At 42.7% G+C, this 18,715-nt stretch overlaps 1 protein-coding gene across 4 annotated transcripts in view; it reads right to left on the bottom strand.

Annotated features, from left to right (window-relative positions):
• LOC128881441 (protein alan shepard) overlaps nt 1–18,715 on the bottom strand; it is a 38,366-nt gene that overhangs the window by 12,498 nt on the left and 7,153 nt on the right. The gene's annotated exons all lie outside the window — the stretch shown is intronic.

The raw sequence follows: 18,715 nt of genomic DNA, 5'->3' as shown, positions 1-18,715 counted from the left end.
AGGGTCTGGTAACGGTCCACGCTTACCTTCCTAATTAAAGCCATTTGCACAGCAAATTCGTGTCAGTTAATGTCTTTAGCAAACGCATTACAGCGACTCGCGTAAGTTCGTGGCAGCAGCAAGCACAATCGGTTGGTCTGTTGCCAGATAAATTTGCTCATAGATAGATGCAAATAGGCCTTAATTGAGGTGCACGGGTTCGAACGCACAGTAACTGAAATGTTGTTCGTGGCGTTTAACAAAAATATGTAAACTCGAAGGTCTGTTTGCGCGGCGACTATAGGCGAAGCGAATCCTTGCCACGATGTACAATTTTTATTGCATACTTTGGCTCTTCTACCACTATCTTAAAACTCGCGTTTCGTTCTCGTGATACACATAGATATGAACGATTATTACGATTACGGGTGCAACGATAAGATAATGAAATTACTTCTAAAAAAGTTTTGTCAAAAGCTCGACGATAATCTGACAGATTCATTTGGGGCGCATTCATTTTTTCGTAATGTACAAGGTCGGTAGATTACCCTCCAGAGAGTCGCGTAATCTTCGAAATGACGAGTCGTTTTCTAATTTGCTATTTATAACCTGTCGTAAATCGACGTCAGATAAATTCAATTTTTCAACGACGCCAGTTTTTCATTGACGAGAACGATCGACATTTTGAAATAGAATTTTAACGATAAATAATTAGTAGAAGTTACATGGATCATATTCAGCAATCGCGAGTAGCAAATATAGCTCGCGTAAACAGATTAGATAAATGTCTTTGACCTATTCTCACCCTGCACCGTAATAACAACAAGTGAAAGTCCGTTACGGTTTCCTTTAAATTTCATATTTTTGCGTAACCGATTCACGGACTATCTGTAAATTAAATTTAGATATACTGTTTTCATTTTTACTAGTGAAACGATTTAAAAGCGGGACCCTGTACGCGCACTTACACCAATAACAAAACACCGGCGAGTCATTAATCGAAGTACGTCAAACAGAAAAGTCGCAAAGCTTTCGGATGGCGTAGCGATGGAGTCGTACAGAAACGCGTTTCTTCTATAAAAAGTGGCGCGAGAAGGGATCCGTAGCGTCATCAGGGAAACGATTTTCTCGTCAAAATAATCAAAGGTTCGCTGGAAGGATTTTGTATGGAGCGGTTGATTGCCAGGCAAGTGCCAAAAATAAATCCGCACGATTGCTTCCCCGTCGCAATCACGAAAGGACTTTTCTCAGCCGACCGCCTGCGTTCAGTGGCGTTACTAGGATTACAGTTACCCAGTGTGGTAACTCATGGTGTTACCTACGCGAACTCTCTTCCGTACCATACCGAATTCTCGGCGATGTTTTTTCTACTAATGAAAATTGAATGGTGCACCTAATACATTTGTATTATGTTATATAGTTCGGCTAATCGAAGTGAAAATTTGGTAAGAAAACGATAAAATTTCGACTATGTAGCAAATATATTAGGGGGAGGGGGGGGGGGGGGCCAGAAAGTAATGTAGTTTCTTTTACTTTAAATTCAAACTTCCCTTCGGATAACGTCGTTCTGTTCGGTCCCCACCCCGCGCACGTCCCTAGTGACGCCACTGCCTGCATCTGTCGTAACCGCAGGACTAGCCTTTCCAGGACTTTCAAGCGTTACATTCCACGCTCCTTTAGAAAGGCCTCTCTCGTCGATTTGCATTTTTGGCATAGTTGTGATAACACGGTTTACCGTTTCCAATGGATCGAGAGAGACACGCGGACAGAGAGGGGGAGAGAAGAAAAAAAGGAGAGAAAGAGAGAGAAGCCGATAGTCGGTGGATACCGACCGAAGTCATGATGGTAAAACGCTTATCACGAAACTCGAACGTTGTCGCTTCCTGCACTACTTACCGATCTCATTCTTTCCATTCGTTCTTCCCTTCTTATTAACGAAGATCGCGAGCAGATAAGAACGCTCCATCGGTAGAGGAAAGTCTCGTTTTTCGTGCCGGTTTTTAACGGGACAATCGAAACACGATTTCATTCATTTGCATACTCTCCGGTAAGTTGAGCCGTGTCGAAGAGAGGGTGTGGTAATGGATCAATTCCATCGGAAACCTGGTTGTCAACATACTCGCGTGTCGACCCTGCTACTTCCTGTACTAGTCGGTGGTTACTATTTTTTCAACAGGATATTGGTGTTTTTAAATGGAACAAACACTGCTCAAGGTGGGCGCTTATCGGTACGAATATATTTAAACGCGGATCAGTTCATCCTTCTACGGTTCTATAGACTTATCGACCTTGGATGACGTTTCGGTCTCTAGTTACGAGCCCGGTAAGCAGAAATTTGGATGTGAAAATATCGAGTATCGAGTAACGCATAGCACTGTTGGTAAACGAGTGCTAGAGAGAAGTTATCGGTCGAGCAAGTCGGTGACTCATGGCCGACGCCGGCTGGTCGTCCAACGGCGTCGAAGGTTCGTTAAAAATTCCAAAGGCTCGAGAGCTTACGGTTCGAAACGATCTAGGTCGAGCTCGTGGAGGCTTCGAATCGTCTTATTCCCATCACTAGGTACGGTGCATGTTACAATGATGCGCAGACGTGGTAAGCAGGAAGTGGCATCCGGTCGGTACATCACGATACCCATTTCACACGTCGTTCTCCATTTCGCAGTGACCAACGGCCACGTTGTCTGCATGCCGTTCAATTGAACCGGCGGCATCTACGGGCAAATCGTTCGTCTCGTTATCGTTCCGTCGAGTTCTGCGACGTTGATCCTTTATTGTTCCCCGAGCCGATGCCGTCTCTTCGATCCCCCACCCCTATCTTTCGAGACTACGAGTTTTTAGCCTAATCGCCCTGTCCTCGTCTCTCCTACAATTTTTGTATCGCCCTCTCTGTCCTTGTCCCGAAGTTTCCTACTTTTTCCGCGACTGTCGCTGAAGTCAACTCGGAGTTTCGCTCTGGGTCCTGCGCACCCTTAAGACAATGCTTAAGTCGCGACTGTGAATACGGGCCTTAGCTTTCAGCCATAGAGATATAACATCTCTATGGTTTCAGCCATTCTTTCCTTCCCGTTCGCTATGGATTATCCGCGGAGTGCTCTGATGCAGACGCGAAACTCCAGGCGTTTTTCAGCTCCCAATTCTGATCGCGCATGCGTTTTCCAAGTATCACCGAGTTGCACCGTGAACGTAGACACGAAACACGTACCTCGGCAACACCGATGGCAAAATGTACGTATCATTTTTTTAGGTTGATGCATCTGAGAGAAAACACCGTTCCACGATCCGGGATAACGAGGATCTCCGGTCGAGCCATGTTTTAGCAAAACGAAGAAACGTTGTCGTATTTGTAACGCGAGTTCGCTCGCTAATAGAGCGTAACACTAGTACGAGATCGCGTACAGCCGATGCTGTTTAGCCCGACTAGGTATGCGAAGCATCCTGATCCCAGTTGGCTTCTCCTTTGGGATGTATTAACATAAAAGAAAGCGGCGTCCAAAACCCCTATCCCGCGAGACGGAACGGATATACGTTTTGCACGGATTTTGCGCATCCCCGAGACAGCGCCGAGAGGAAGCAGTTTGCAGCATGTTTCGAGGCTGTCCAAAAAGGGTAAAAGAACTCGCGAAACGGTATGGTAACGTGTTCGTGCGAAGAAATACGATATTACCAGGAACAAAACCACTGATTGGAAAACTGGATACCGGCAGGTATTTCAAATGACAAGGCATCATTAGACACTACCGATACATTGCTAACATGTAAGGCATATCGATACGCGCTAGTCAGCCAGGATTATCTTACAAAGTATCTCGTGTTGCAACCACTCGGAATCAATAGTTCTTCGGGGCTGTTTAAATCATTCTGGACGAATTGTTCGAAAATGCACGAATCGCCGAACGATGGATAGATAACGTAAAACGGACAAGTAGAATCGGCGATAACAAAAGAACAACCAACCGACTTCACGGGAAATTAATATGGATATTTCTGTCGCGGTGATTTATTATCGCTAACCAGTTTCCGGTTCACCGCTTCCGAGAACAGTCGATTAATCTTCGAGTTCTAATTACTTACGAGTTCTATATCAATAATCACGTCAGTTATCCTTACGTAATCGGTGGACGTTACTCGCTACCTTCTACGAGCTTCGTTTCATTTTTATAACTTCCAAACGTTCCGTCTATTGTAAATCTGTAACGCATTTTGCTCGGTCCGCGATACGACTAAAGAATTTCTATTAATTTACACATCGTGTGTCACCTTAACGGTTTATTTAATCTCGTAACTCAGTTGCCGGGAATTGAAAACGTTGATGGGTCGATAAAACGTCGCAGCGAAGAAAGAATAATAAGGTGAAACGCTATTTTAGAAAGCGATTACGAGAGTCCGACCGTAGTTTCACGTATGCTGAACGACTCGATAAGGAGCCCCCACCGTTATCATTTATCGGTGACCTCGGGCTGTTACGCCTCTCCGATTACAAGAAAGAATTATACGGATCCCTGTATGCCTTCACCCTTTATTCCCGTTCGGTTAGTGCACCGGCGAACTCTTGCTCCTTTCGGAATTTCAGACATTTTTTGTTAAAAAGAATTTATATATAAACTGGATTAATGTAGATACATTTTCAAATAAAAATTTGCTTGCAAAGATGCGAACTTGTTTGTCCAGGTACGTTGCTTACGAGTTTGTTTTTAACGCCTTACCGACTGCGAGCCTATCAATCAGTATTTACCAGGAGAACCAATACTTTGCCGTCTATTACCGACATAGCACCTATCCTTTCATCGTTACACTAATTACGAAATATTATTATGTACATTAATTATGTATGTGTATTATGTATATGTGTATTATGTATATTAATCTGAGAACGAGTCTAATAGATAAAATAAATATTATACACATAATGTTACCGTTACAAAACAAAAGATATTATCGAATTTAATTACACGTCCAACCGCTACCGGTCGGTAACGCGTTACCGATGGCTCGAAAGGACCCTGGTCGATACGCAATAGTTATCATCGATAAATTTTACCGATACGAGTAGAGGTTATTGGATACGAAATGCGACAGCTAACTTCGAAAAGCACCGTTACGGCGCTAAAATTCTCGCATGCGAGCATAGAGCCGAATCGATGAAGCGAGCAGATAAAGTTCACCGTGCGTTAGCACTGCAACTCGGTTTAATCCCGTTTACTACTTCACGGCCAAGATACATGCAGTCAGTGAACATGGTAACAGATATAGACCGTACAGGTACTCGAACTACTCTCACGCAGTGGCGCAGTGTCCTGGTTCGTAATCTGCGGGGACTCGCTTTGACTCCGTCTACAAATTAATTTTCGGTCTCTCGATACTCCGAGTTTCGACAACTTCGGCCATTAACTCGGTTGTAGGATAATTTGTTTGAAAATTGCAATTTTCACCGATGCGCCAAACGAAAGATTACAATTGAAAGGGGAGTTTGAATCGTGGAGAGAAATATTTCACGAGAAGATTTATAGATGAATGAGGTTCAACCGAATCGAGATTATGTTAGAAAAGGGTAATATTCATTCGAATGGTGTAAAGTGTGCAAGTTTAACGTTTTCGACTGTGACTCGACGTTCGAATCGTCGAAAAAGTAGACGCTGGTTCCAGGAGGGGCGGGGGGCGGGGGGGTAGACACGGGGATGAACGAAAGTTTAAAAACGCGCTCGATATCTGGCATCGGTGTTTCCTCCGATACGCCACTGGCTGTTTCACGCGGCGCTGGCGTGCATGTGTTAGCGATGGAACCGACGCTCTCGCGTGCATTCACGACACCGAGAAGAAAGCCTGGATTTCTCGCGCAAACATCAGATAATGTTTCTGTCAATTACCTCAAACGCTCTACCCGTAGACGGCGAGAAAGCCGTTACAGTGGAACATCGATTATCGGAAATAATAGAGGGACGGAACATTTCTGATACGCGAATCGATATACAGGGTGTGCCAAAAATGTTGTAACACCTTGAAAGGGGTGTATTCGGGAGGTGATTTGAAACAACTTTTTCCTTAGCGAAATTGTTGTCCGAGGCTTCGTTGAGGAGATATTAACGGAAAACACTGACCAATCAGAGCGCGCGTATACCGTTGGAGCGGCCGCGGTAGCGAATGAGCGCGGCCGCCTAGCGCGTAAGCGTACGTTCCACCGGTATACGCGCGCTCTGATTGGTCAATGTTTTCCGTTAATATCTCTTCAACGAAGCCCCATCCGACATTTTTGCAAAGGAAAAAGTTGTTTCAAATCACCTCCCGAACCACCCCTTTCAACGTGTTAAAACATTTTTGGGACACCCTGTATGTATTAGGCGGAGAAATTAATTCTCTGCCTTTCTAATTCCGTTCAAGCTGGAGTTATTAATAATTATGTAAACGTAAAGACGCGGAATTAACTTCTACGCCCGGTATGTATATAATCAAATAATGAATGAGAATGAGGTAGAATGAGATGCTATACAAGGTGTATATAAGGTGCTAGTACAGTGAATATTATGCTCAAAGTATGACACTGAAAATGCTGGAAAACTAACCTCGATCAACGCTGACTCGCTCTACGCGGATCGCGTTAATGTTTGTAATCACGAGTATTTGCGATGCACTGTACACACACACACGCGCACACACGCGCGCGCGCGGACGCTTTATCTAATAATTCCATTATTCGACATTTTTCCGGAAGGACAAATTAGATCGGTCCCATCGCTGAGCATCAACGGAAGCGCGTGGATGCGCATGCGCGCCCGGCCTTAATGGCTGAAGAGGGGACGGGAAAAGAAAAGTGGCAGAAGAGGGACGAAGAGCGGGGAAGGGAGAACAGGTAAGAGGGAACCAGTTGTCAGGCTCGCTCATCCCTCCGCGAAAGAGTTCCTCTTTGCCGGCGCATACTGGACATTCTATTTCTTCACCTTGAGAAGATACGTACACCACGCACTCGTGTAACACCGTGACACCGGCCGGTGTTGCTTTCGTATTTCGCGGAGACGTAACCAGCGACCAATGATGCGTTATCCCTCGCGCAAAAAAAGATGTCTAATCCCCAAAATCGATGTTCCAAACACAGTCTAAACAGCTTTCAACATTGTTCATCTCGGCCGAAACATACGCTCCTCTTCTAGCCTCGAAGTATATTGATAGTAATTCCCAAAACCAAACTAAATCTATCATATTCTCTGATTCTATTGCCACACTGTTACGGAGTCAAGAAACAAATCAGTCGACAGAAATGTACAGTGGGTGTAGAATGTATTCGTACACCGATCAATTTCCCAAAAAACTTTTCTGTGAAATTGCAGTTTCTTAACTTCTTTTTTTTTTGTAATCAATGATATTTTACGCATTCTCGAAAGTCTCCAAGTCTGTCATTCTACATATTCTCGGAAATCTCTGGAATACATCGATTACAAAAAAAAATAGCTATTTACGTAAGTTGCGAAATTAACAAGAAAAGAAAAAAAAAACAATTAATCGATAGAAATGTTGAAGCAATAAGTATTCGCACAACTGTTTTTAAAAGTACTTTCCTGGAAATTTGATGTTTTCTAATTCGCACGGAGCAATAAACCGATGTGTTTACGTTACAAACTCTACTGTAAACGGTTCGTCGTAAGAATACTCATTGTTTCTATACTTTTACCCAGTTTTCGCATTTGTTTGTTAATTTCGCAAATTACATTGACTAGTAAATGTTATTTCGACTATATCTATCTTAGAGACTTCCGAGAATGCGTAAAATATCATTGATTACAAAAAAGAAATTAAGAAACTACAATCTCGCAGAAAAGTTTTTTGGGAAATTGATCGGTGTACGAATACATTCTACACTCGCTGTATCTGCGCGTGAACTTCGAACTAGAAAGCGCACCGCGTTGAGTAATATGTTTTGAACGTTACACTCTCGAGGATATATACACAATGAGTCAATGTAGTATAACGTACAATAGATAAAAACAGTAGGCTAGACCTTCAACGATCGAACGTTACTTGGATGAGTTATTATTCAACGAGAATTATACTTTCAGTCGACGGGGCATTAGGTAATAGATGGTACGAATGGGGGTATCGAAGTTCGTCGTAACGAATCGTACTGTAAATGTCTGTCTCGAGTACGTGTTTATAAACACTCCCAATGTCGCGAATTGCTTCTCGTCAGTCCCGCTTGCTTTCCTTGTTATTAACAGTCGGTGTTTATCGGTTCGGCGACGTCTTTACACACAGAGAGTAGTACACGGATATGATTGTTACGGTAGGTGCTCGTGACGGAAACTCATCTACCATAATCGATTACTACGAAGACTAATATTTCGAAAATTCCGCTGTTTCCGCAGCGTTGTTTATCGAGGAGAATTTGATCGAAGTCGAACGTACCGCGGAATACTAAGCGGGAATTCGCGCCGAAGAACACAATTAATTACTTTCAGATCGTTGTACCAGCAAGGTCGACCTCGAGGCAAGCCAGTGCACGACACACGACGCGTTTACCTTCTGATTGAGCGTACCGTGTTTCAAGTAAGGAACGAAATGCACGAGGGCGCGATACGGGAAGATCGGGCCCGTATTTGTTAGATGTAGACGTTACGTGGCCTTGTATTCGATCATTTATTGATGTTGTATGACCAACTGATAACCAACGCAGATATCACGTTAGAATCATCCTCACAAAAACATCTTACTCATAGCTTTCGAATTCTATCCGTTCTAGCCTCCTCTACCCGCTTACTCATCCTTCCACTTTGACCGTTGCTGACTATTGCGCTCGAAATCTGTTATCTTAACCTACATAAACTCCTTGCATTTTGGCCACGAGCTCAGATTCTGGTAGTTCGTACCTACGCGTGTACTTGCTGTTAGGGGGACCGTAAAGTAATGTCGTTTATGCGAATGCAAATACTTGTTTATCATTTACCAGCTCACCGTGTACCGATCAATTTTTATCGATCAGGTATTGAAAATTTGCACACTAGATGCCAGAAGGTTATTGATAATGAGAACCATGTACAGAATTGATTAAAAATAAAAACATAAATTTATTTGTTTGAATTTAATGTAAAAGAAACGACATTACTTTCTGGTCCTCGTAATACAATTCGATAAAGTCTCTATAATAAAAGTGTTGCGTCCTTAATCTCGGGACCCGGGATCCAACATTGAATCTAAAAGTCGCAGAATTAATCTCCACGTCTAATCTATCTAGGGAGAAGTGTAAACGGTACCGTTGCGATTCGCATGCATAGGGAACGTGTGCTTTCAATAAGGCTCTCGTACGAAAATATTTTCTCCTCGACATCCACTAATGAAGTCACGTATCGTGACTGGCTGGACGGCATACTTTGAATACTTTGTTGCACAAGAACGTTATTATTATACAGCGTATATTATACGCGTACAGAAGGTGCGACCATTTCCCCCCTATTTCTTCTGCTCGATAAATTCTTTAATTTCAAACATTCTTTTTCAAAGTTGCAAATATTAATTAGAAATATCGTGGTGTTGGTTAAAAAATTGGGGGAAATACGGCATCTTGTACGAAGACGAATTAAGTAACGATAGAGGCGCACCTAGTATAATGGGGTCGATTAATTAAGTACTTCCGGGCGTCACTCGAATCGTGAAGACTTACCTGAAACAGAAAAAGGTTAAAACGATTAATCGAAGGATTTAATTAAATACGAATGTATTAAAAATCACTTACACCTCTCAACGTGATCATAGAACCATATACATAATGTTATCGAGAACAATTTAAAAATTGTCCTAATATTCCGTCCTAAAATATTCTAATAAATCGGAGGCTAACGCTTGTCGCGTTATCGTGACAAGAACATACGTAAATCCATTTAACACGGGCGTATTATTATTATTGTCGATGTTAACGGGAAACAAATAACCTCGAACGCGTTACCGTTTTAATGTTGAACTACGTCGCAGACAAATTTCGGTGCCACGATACCTGTTGATCTGGGAATCCATCCAAAAAGTCGAAGGACATCCGAGCATGCTCGCACGCATTTATCAATTTCTTTTTTTCCACACTTTTCAAAGAGTCGAATCGGTCTCGCGATATTTCGAACGCAGAATCGCTTGTCTCGAGAAGCGAGCAGTACCAAAAGGATAAAATTTTGGATGGTGACCGAGCTAGCAAATTTTTCGAATTTTCGTTGATATTATTAATTACAGAGAACTCTTTTAGAATAGACTTTTTATCTAGGCTCTTGCAACTCGAATATCCTAAAAATTCCAAACGGTTTTTAAATGTATCTATGTATACAATATACTTTTATACACGCTCGAGCGTAGAAAATAAATTTCCTGGAATGTATCCTTAATTACGTTTTCGCGGTGAAAATATTTTCTACGATTCAGAGCGGATAAAAGTGGGCGAATCGAAGAAGTTCTTTAGCATTTTTGTTGTTCGCCAGGGAATAACAAGAGGCAGAGAATTTTCGCCGATGGTTTCCGCGACTGGAGTTTATCGTGACTAATCGACGGGAGCATATTGCAGTCATTGTATCGGTTCGCGTTCTTATCAATCGTGCTCGAGCTAGCGATTAAAATTCTCGTCCGTACGAGAAGTTACTGGCGCACGTATGGAATCATAAACACGATATTAAATACGCGCTCGAAGAAGACGTAGACGTAATTCACGTGGACGTCTTATAATCGTTATTTCAACGATTGTACTTGGTGTTTCTTTTCGATGCGATTCGAACAATAAGTACTTCTGACGAGCTCCTTCCGACCAAGGTCGAAACGGTGGCTTCGTTTCGCTAATTACGCTATTCACGATCGTAAATACCCGCAACCTTTACACTAATTGCAAGCTGCTCCTTTAATGTAACTACCGTAATACACTCGGTGTATCTTAAACACGGATCGAGGTTAGGTTGAGACTCCTTGGATATTTTGTTTCGGCAGAAGCTACGCGTGCTACTTAGGGATGGCGTGAAAAATCACCAACAGTGAAATTACATTACATTAAACATTAACATTAAACTTCGATCACGACCGCTTTTTCTCCTTAGCGGAAATTGGAGAAACTACAAATGAGTCAAATTTAAATTGTATTAAAATTATATTAACATTACTTTTAGACCATATTATAATACATATACAGGGAGTCCCAAAAATGTTGGAGGTCCTTGAATGAGGTGGTTCGGGAGGTGATTTGAAACAACTTTTTCCTTTGCAAAAATGTCGGATGGGGCTTCGTTGAGGAGATATTAAGCGAAAACACTGACCAATCAGAGCGCGAGGATGCCGATGCAGCGCTCGCGGTAGCCAATGAGCGCGGCCGCCTAGCGCGTAAGCGTACGTTCCACCGGTACACGCGCGCTCTGATTGGTCGGGGTTTTCTCTTAATATCTTCTTAACGAAGCCTCGTACAACATTTTCGCTAAGGAAAAAGTTGTTTCAAATCACCTCCCGAACCACCCCATTCAAGGACCTCCAACATTTTTGGGACACCCTGTATAATCTAAGAACGACAAAATTCGTGAAAAGTGAAAAGAATGTTCTCTACCAATCAGAAGCGATCACGAAGAATCACGAATCACTGTGAAAAATCATCGTGATTGAATCACGAGTGATTCAAAAGTAGCAGTTCACGCCATCTCTAGTGCTACTCGGAGCCTTATGCACGCGTTAACCAATGAAATTGTTACATCGAAACGATGAAAAAATTCGTCTCCAAGATTCCGAAAAATTCATATGGCTGACAGAACGTTTCGTCCTCTCCGAATTGCAAGACACCCTGTGCACCGAGAGAGATTGTCTCTAATCATTTTCACCAGCCGTCGGTTCTGTACCGGTAAATTCGCATAGTTTTCGCGTTATTCGAACGCCATTAAAACGTCTGGAAGGAAACGTTAGCGGTCGAGTAATGAAATTCGTATTAGTCATCGCGAAGTCACTGAACTTGTGTATCTCACAGTCTCGATACAACCGACACGCCGCTTTTTACTTCGCGACCTACAAAGGGGGAAATCTATCGTGACAGAAAAAAAGATTTTTCGGTTTACGGAGCACAAGGAAGCTTTCGCTCGTACAAAGAGACACGTTCAAGTTATTTGTAATAGATATACAATGGGTGCAGAATGTATATTCTTACATCGATCAATTTCCAAAAAAACTCTATTAAAGACTTTTTTAAAAGTACTTTACTGGACATTTAATGTTTTATAATTCGTACGAAGCAATAAACTAATGCGTTTACGTTCTAAACTCTACCGTAAATGGTTTTTCATAAGAATCGTCCAAATATTAGGAAAGTTTCTTTCGTTTTATTAATAATTAATATATACACAATATTTGATGTTTTATGTTACATTACTGAATTGTGTACGATTCATTTCGCTTCATTACTGTTACAGCATCGATGTCTAAGAAATTAGATTGTCTATTTCTATAAACACTGCCACGGAATATAATTGAATGCATCTCACGAAAGAAACTTTTGGAACAACACTTTTCGCCTTTTTTTTTCTTAATTTCACAAATTGTATCAACTAGTAAATGTTGTTTGGACTGTATCCATCTTATAGATTTCCGAGAATATGTAAAATATCATTGATTATAAACAAAGAAGTTAAGAAACTACAATTTCACAGAAACGTTTTTTTTGGGAAATTGATCGGTGTACGAATATACATTCTGCGCCCACTGTAAACGCGAATTAGAAGATTTTTTTTTCTTTTCACTGGATACGCGTTCGTTAAATTATCGTAACTCTTCTTTTTTTCTAATCCCGGCGTGTTACGGTCGATTTAATCTCATTTCGGTGGTCGTTCGAATGGAATTCTTTGCGCGGCGCAATATTCTCGCGTTTCCTCGGCTGCCGGAGCTCGATGTAAAAACGAAAGTCGATTTACATAAGAGCGCGAATCGTTCGCGGAATTCGCGATCAGTCGAGACCGCTAATTAAGACGATAAAAATCGATCGTGCAGGCACGCATCGTGCGTGAATGATTTTCTCGAGTGGCGAGTGCTCCAGGCGCCATTGAGTTTTAACGAGGTAATAATTGTTCCGCTCCCGTGACGTCGACGTTGCTAAAATAATCGTTCAAGTTTAATTATTCGTTGCTCGGTAGCACTCGGAAAAACCTATTTAGCGTCCGTTACAACTTAATCGACGATCGTGGAAGGAGCGAACCTGCGGTCACCGAGTCCGAGTTTTTCCCGTCATTGGCTGCAGTTTCAAATAAACCACCACGTATCTGGTTACTTTCACTGTATACCCATGGTTCATAACGCTCTTATCAGATGGACTTTCCATTCCGCGAATCGCCGGATCCGATAAGAAAAATACGTACGAAAACGTTCGCGAACTGTCTGTCACTCGTTGGCGAATCGATAAATATACATTCCCAGAATATCCCTTCTATCGATCGCGACTGCTTTTTAAATTCGTTACGCTTTGAATTTTAGATACAAAAATGATCTCGCGACCGTGGAGAAGCGTTATTTAAAAACGGAAATTAAAGCGCGGTGGCTGATTCGCTGTTAACGAGGGACCCGTAGGGAAACTCGGTTTCGCGGATTTATCGAGTACGCGTGCACGTGACTCGAGTCAATTAGCAAAAGGACCTTGCACGACCTTGGTTAATTCAGGTCATTGCTTTCCCCGTTCTCGAAGTCACAGAGTCACGTAAAGAGGGTACACGATTACGTTTAACGTAAGTACATTAACGAAACCTTGACTTCCCGAAACACTTCTAGAAAATTAGTTAGAAAATTAGAGATGGCTAAAGGGCTGAAGCGGGCCACGTGCTCAGTCTCTGCGCGCTCCTTCTCTCAACGAAGGTTCGGTCGGAGGAATTTGTTTAGGAAAAGGACAGACACCGTTAAGGGTATCCTCGCGGTTGGAATTTTCTGACGTGGTTCAGACTTTTATCGACCTATGGAAAATATAGTAAATTCCTACGTACGCACCGAGTCATTATTCGCACGCTCTATAACGGATCCTGGTTTACACGTTCAAGAAGTAAATTATCAAGAAGTAAAATGTTTTTAAATTATAGAGCACGGAGCTCAATTATTTTCCCAGACGCATCGGACTCCGGATCCTGGATCTCGAACCACCGAAACGTCAACTCGTAGAAGGGAGCGATATCTCTGAACGATCGAGCAGGAGTCGACGAGTGGCGATTGTTTTGGGAGACGGTGATCGACGTTTAGCGGCAGATTTTTTTGGTCTGATGAAACATTTTGTATCGGGGCGTGTCGTGCGACAGGAGGAGATGCACCGGGGCCTACGAGACGACAGGCGAGGGGGGGAGAAGAAAATAGAGAGAGGGCTGGCCAGTTGCCTGGTCGCCCCGAGTCTGACACCCTTTAGCCGAGTTTAGGCCGACGGCGCGTATTATTAGCCGGGATCGCGTGCTTCCGTGTCCTTACCTCATGAAACAATGAGATCGTCCGCGAAAGATATGCGCCAAAACCGTTCTGCGCTCGAGGTGTATCGCGATCACGCGAGACTCTCGCTTAGGGAATTCGATCATCTTGGCTGATTCTTTCCTGGCAGAAAAATGGACCGTTGGTATCACGCGTGGACAGTAGAAGCTCGTTAATACGATGACTGCCACACTAATTCGCACGGAAGCCTTCCACAGAACTAAAATTTCGTCTCGAGACAATTAGAAACTATAGAATCTAATATTTGTTGTATTACTTATTTTTTAATTCTCATCAAAATTAACGAATACTATCCAGACCTACTTTCATCGATAGTTAGTCCTTAAAATTATTTGTTGAAGTTCTTTAGTAAAAAGCTCCGTCACCCATGTGTGGGTGACGTGGCGTTTAATGTGTTAATGTGAACAAAATCGTGCTCAGCCTCGGATATACGAACTATTAAGCTCGCTACTGACTATTGAGCTCGGTACGTCAGAGATGGGCGAAACGGTGGGATACGTGGAGCCCTTGGGAAAGCATCTGATAGATAAAATCAGAAAATTTTTTTTCTTCAGTAGGTACGTAAAATGCGCATGAACCTCAATCTGCAAAAAAAAATTGTTAATTGCAAAACAGGCGGCAAAAAACATGAAAATAAACGACGCATGTCGGCCGTTATTTTGCAATAACTTTATGCTATAATAATAATTCATTAAGAGTCGAGGTTCGTTAACATATAAACTTAATTACTTTCAATTTAAGCGTTGACTCGAGTGAATCGGATAAAAATTCGATGATGCGTCCCACCGTTTTGACCGAATCCTTTCCTTGCGACTAGTATATATATGTATGCATTCAAATTAAATCTACACTGTCGAATTTTCTTCTTTGAACGTCCCTTTGTATGTAAACAAAGTTTCAATAACAAAAATTTATTATATCTGGAAATTCAATGCATTAGAAAAATACATTAGCTGGACCAGACTCCCCCCCTTGACATCCAACGATTCTCATTGGTCCTTCCCCTTATTTCCACCACCTTCTGAATCCTTAAACAGAAACCTTTAAAAGGCACGCCAAAACTCCTCTCTCGAGCTTCTTCGCAATTCAATCTAACAGAAGTAGGAACGGAGCTGTAATCTAGTTTCTAAGTAGTAGCAGAAAGCGAACATTGAAATAAATCGGAATCTAACAATAAGGTAACGCAAGCGTACGTTTCCCCTGCTCTACCTATAATATTTCCATGAAGGTAACACGTCGATTACAACGAATGTACTAGAGCACGTTTTTCTTGGCTTTCGTATACCGTGCGTACACTGACCTATAAATTAATCGATAAATAAAAGAACGAATCGAAACTGTGCGTCAACTGCGCAGATCGCATTGATAATTGCACCCTCGTCCGGTGGCATTAATTTCCTAGCCACGGGCCACGGACAAGCTCCTTAAAGTGCAGGTGCGTACGTCAAGGTAGCTTCCGGGTTCTAGCAACCGCGTTAAGGTCAACCGGTGAATAGAATACGCCATTCGAAGAGGTATTTCCTTCGTTCCACGATTCCTCGATTCCACCCTGAGATTTTCTCTTCTAGCTCTACGAAGTTAATTACACCATTTCGATAATTAAGAGTTTATCGAAAAATAGGTTCTCGGTTCCGTCTGTCCGCGAACAAATACTAAATCTTCTAACTCTACGAAATTAATCATACCATTTCGATAATTAAGAGTTTATCGAAAAATAAGTTCTCGCTTCCGTCTCTCCACGAAAAAATACTAAACACGGTGGCACGTCGGAATTAATGGCCGGTAGCGTATACGGCTAGAACAACGACACCGGCTGCAGCGTAAACTATAGCAACACCAGGCTGGATTTATGAGTTCAACGAGGCAATCTAACACGGTACACGGAACCCGTCAAACCTTGACATTTATACTCCGCTCGGAGACCTTGAACTCGAGGTTCATTTTATTCCCAAACTTTTCAGCGAAGTTGTAGCCGTTAAACTCGTCTCGCTATATTGCCTCCGCGTAAGAGTACCTCGTAACGTGACTCGACGCAGGAGCCCGAAGTGTCCGCGATCGAAGGAAAACCCAGAAAACATTTGTGTTCCCCTGATTGGTAAACAGAGACGAGATAACGAGAGCGAACGTCGGAAACAAAGACTTTATCAACGAGTGAATCACCGAGAGAGAAGACCAACGAGCCAGTAGTTGATTTGTTGGTGTACCGCTCGCATTTAAAATACTATGCAGACCGTTAGAGAAAAGTGGTTGCACCGAACGGAAGGTACAACCACCCACACGGGACGATCTTTGTCACTGTATGTATGCACAGCTCGGTTGCGTGCCTTTCGCGTGGCACGCTGGGAAAAAATTTATTAGACGGACCAACGGTACTCGATGTCTGCACGGTGTCAAGGTCGTGCGACGTCCACCGCTCGTTCCTTGTGAATGTTAGTTCGCTCGGAACTCCAAACAGACGTTTCAATTCTTCTCCGTGACTAAAGTTTTCTTTGTTCGCTGCGAAATGTTATATAGCTACGATTCCATTTCCTATTCGAGAGACAAATTATATTCGAATTAAGGGTTACCTATACCACCTACTAGACTCGCGACTATTCCACGCGATAGTATACAGGGTGTCCCAAAAATGTTGTAACACCTTGAAAGGGGTGGTTCGGGAGGTGATTTGAAACAACTTTTTCCTTAGCGAAAATCTTGTCCGAGGTTTCGTTGAGGAGATATTAAGCGAAAACACTGACCAATCAGAGCGCGAGGATGCCGATGCAGCGCTCGCGGTAGCCAATGAGCGCGGCCGCCTAGCGCGTAGCCTACGCTCAACCGGCATCCTCACGCTCTGATTGGTCGAGGTTTTCGCTTAATATCTCCTCAACGAAGTCTCGGACAACATTTTCGCTAAGGAAAAAGTTGTTTCAAATCACCTCCCGGATCACACCTTTCAAGGACTTCCAACATTTTTGGGACACCCTGTATAAAAGAAGTAAGAAGTGAACCGTACACGCGCGTGCCGGTATCCATCGAAAGATTACAATTATTTTGAGACAACGATACGACAAAGGTGAAGAGATAATGCACATTGCCGAAGGCAAACCGGGGCATACAAAGAACGCATCGGTATGACACTGTTGGTATAAAGAGTAAACGCAGAGATCGTCGAGTGTGACTCATTTCTGACAGCAAATACACGCCAAGGTCGACGAATTCTACCATTCAGCTTTCCCTCCTCTACGGGTGTCTTTATCGACCACCGTTCCTTCCTTTTTTCGTCCCGATCGGTTGTTTATCCGTGATCCGTTTCGAAACCCGCTAATTCCGTACAAAGCACCGCGAACAGCGCGATTTCCTCCAGTCCGTCACAAAAAAGATTATCAGTAGTTACGTCATCCCGTTATTATCTACTTACGTACTTCAATTTCAGCGACTGTTTTCATACAATCTTTTATTATCTTACGCTCGCAGGTAACGACCTTCGGTTACCTACAACATTCGACGATGTGACAGAAAGAAGGAAACCATCGGAAACGAGTGTGTTTATTCGTTCGGTTCGGGGTACAAAGACCACCTGTGCTCGAAGGTATAAACTGGACCAAAGACCGTGAACCGAGAATTAAATAAATCACAGACAGGAAACACGGGTGTAACGTTCGCGCGACAAAGTTGTTTCCTTCAGAAATTGAATGCACGATATCAAACGTCGGCACGGTCGTAATTATGTATATAACTTTGGCTCCGGGCCAATCAAAGAATCCGAGAGAATTGATATCCCTGTTAGGTACAGAGATACAATAAGTGGCTACGCTAGCATAGCCATTGTTTCGCGAAAACGGCTGGAGCGAAAAAATTCATTCTTTGGCAAATAATTAGCAAATAATTAGCAAATAAATAGCAAATAAATAGCAAAAAAATATCGCGTTAATTTGGCATTGGCCTTTTGAAATGGTTACGCAAGCTTAATATAGTGCTGATAGTAGAGGAGTGCTTAACGTAGCCGACTACCACGCTAAGAGCCCGGGTTCGAATCCTAGCCGGTCCGACCCGGTTTTTCACGGTTGGGTTAGGGTTAGTTAAAATACAAAGTATGGTAAAAGCCTAAGGGCGAAAAAATAAGGAATAAGACAGTGCGATAGCAAATAAGGGGAGCAAATAGTCGGTAGCTCCCCCAAGCTAGCTCTATAAACTCGACAAACAAATCAAACAACCGCTTGGCAGATACTAGTCTCGTACAATAACTAAACGAAGATTCGACGGAAGAATGGTGACCTAACCCGCGTCAACGAACATTGAACCTCGAATGGAAGAAAATGAT

Source organism: Hylaeus volcanicus, chromosome 8, assembly GCF_026283585.1.
Source record: "Hylaeus volcanicus isolate JK05 chromosome 8, UHH_iyHylVolc1.0_haploid, whole genome shotgun sequence".
NCBI lineage: Eukaryota > Metazoa > Arthropoda > Insecta > Hymenoptera > Colletidae > Hylaeus > Hylaeus volcanicus.
This window is presented reverse-complemented; position numbering and strand designations above follow the sequence as displayed.